This window comes from Triticum aestivum, chromosome 3A (assembly GCF_018294505.1).
Source record: "Triticum aestivum cultivar Chinese Spring chromosome 3A, IWGSC CS RefSeq v2.1, whole genome shotgun sequence".
NCBI classification, from domain to species: domain Eukaryota; kingdom Viridiplantae; phylum Streptophyta; class Magnoliopsida; order Poales; family Poaceae; genus Triticum; species Triticum aestivum.
Window position 1 is genome coordinate 116,624,137 of NC_057800.1, and position 2,680 is coordinate 116,626,816.

A 2,680-nucleotide genomic window follows, 5' to 3' on the forward strand; every position below is an offset into this window, starting at 1 on the left:
GCGCCCCTAGGCCATCCCTTTAATCCCGGCCGACCTCCAGATCGGGCGCTAGTAGCTCTAGGCCGCACACGCCCCTAAGATAAACACCAAGGCACTGCTTCCCCAGCGTAATAGGCATACTAGCGCTTGTTACGTCGGGGGAATGCTTCCGTTAATTAGGAATAAACTGGACAGAAATTGAAATTTAGGGGCGCGACGTACCTCTAGCTAAGGTGAAATAGTATATGAGGAGAAACCTTGTGCATCACGAGTTACTAGGAACGTCTAGTATCAAGAAGAAGCGGTCAACTAGTGTCTTCTGTGGGATGAATACCGTGCAAGCAGAGACGTAAGATTTGCATGAATAAGGGAAGAGGAGTACCTTTTTCGGTTGCCGGTGTGGTCACCTCCACATGTCGCACCGATCTTCTTCTTTTTACCGGGGAAACCGATGTTCTGGAGGGAGCAGGCTTGGACGAACCCATGGCCAAATTGTTGACTGTGTTGCCGTGGTCATATGTCGGCGGAGGGGAAGCAAATCCGAGGCGGCGAAGGACAACGTAGCAGGAACAGCTCCGGTGCGGTGGAGGGTGGCGAAGTTGGAGCGGCAGCGGTGAGGCGCAGGACGGCGTGGTTGAACTGGCTCGGGTATGGATGGCTCGGCCTCGGCTTCAACTACTAGCCATGGAGGGCGTTGCGGTTGAGGTTGCGGTGGACGACGACGTCGGGGTATCGGTTCTGGCGTGATGGAGGAGGGCGGTGGTTGATGGGTGGGATGGGCTGGCGGACGGAGGACGCCGGGGTTTCGCGGCTGGTGGAGAGGTAGTTTTGGCTCCCACGGAGTACGAATGGGGAATCGGACGGGTGGGGGGAACCATGTTTTGGTCTGGGACACGCTTGTTTTTGGCTTTTTTGAACAGAAGATGGGACGCGCTTGTTTGAAATTTGGGGAAAGTACAAACTTTGCCCCCCTCTTAAATTTTGGACCTACTGCGGGTCGGGGGTAGGATGGTAATCCCAGGTGTCCCAAATAGTGGGTGGGAGCGATTTCGGCCGCGCGCATGTGTGCTTAGGCGGCCATTGTGTATGAATATTTTTCGGATGCGGTTGCGTGGCGTCTAGATGAAGCTACAAACCTACCCCGGTTTAGACCTTTGGATGTCGGGCCGGTAGGTTTCACGGGTCGGAGTTATTAGAAAAGTAATTTCCTTGTACTACCAAACATTGGTCTCACGCGGTTTCGAGCGAGTAGAGGCTCTTTTGGCGCTTCGTTCGAAATTTTGAAACACAAGCATTCACGTTTAGAGTACTCTTGAACTATTATGATTGACCTAAATAGACAACGTTATATTTGACCTTGTATCTTTGAAAACCTCATTAAATTATCCACTTCTTTTTGAAATTTTGACAATTTCAAATCCTATAACTACGATTGTTTTGGAATGGAGGAGCTAAATTTGAATCTATTTTGTACATGACTACATATGTTATTATGTACAAAATCAGAGCAAAGATTGGTGCCCCCATAATTTAGGTATGGTTTACAAATGCCATGATATCAAATTCAAATAATTGAATGGACTTCATGTTGAATTCGATTTTTTAAACCACCTTAAGTTGAATTCAAATGTATGCTAGTTCATAGGTACCTATTTATAATGTCCATTGTGTAACTTTCGTATGTATAATGTGCTTTACACACACAACATGAACTATACTCACGTTTATATTCGATTTCTAAAGCGATGCATTGTCTAGACTTCAAAATACTAAATATGTGGATCAATTGTGTCGAATAATAACATAGACATGCTCAAATTCGATAGAATCTAGATGTCTAATGGATCAATGACCGCTCCTTACGCGAATTGCAAATATCATGATCGCATCCTAATATTTGGATACAATTTATATATTTAATCAATGTGTGGAGAAGTATTTTACGTGTAGTTTCACTCTCCATCGGTGGTCTCTCACACATGCTCACACACTCTCTCCTGAGGTGTCTTCCTCGCACACATGCTCTAGATATAACCCTCCCTCCCTCTCGTAACCATTTACAACTATTTCCACTAACCTTTATCACAAGCACTCTTCCTCTCGCAAACATACACATGCACAATCCTCATCGACCCTTTCTATATACATGGACCTGCCTACGTGTCTCATGTACGCACATTATCTTTACGCCTGTCTCTCACGCATTGTCTCACACCTCTCTTCCTAATTGACGAGTATGATTCTAGCAGAGCATTCTGTAGGATGCCCCTTAAAGTTAGGTTGGATGAATAGTAATATCAGAGATAAAGGGGTTACCTTAGTCCGAGAACCTAGGGTTACAAATTCTAGCCGGCTTTGTCAGTGGACACGGAGTCCTTCACAATTCTGCTATCTTTGTCTTGTGCAACTAGTCATCCATGGGTCTTCCGAAATGCGTCACGGGCCGACCAATGTGGCGCATGATGGAACCGAATGAAGGGCCTCACCTCGACCCACCGGACCTCACGCGGTGACACATCCTCTGTCCCCACGTCTCATTATCTTCTCACACCCACACATACCAACACAAACACCACACACACAGAAAATTTCTCCTGGTGCCTCTATTCCCTCCCCCCTTGCATATACACACTCAAGGGAATGGAATCTCTTGTCGTGATGTCATATTCGTCTCTCTCTCTAGACCACTCTCGTTTCTCGT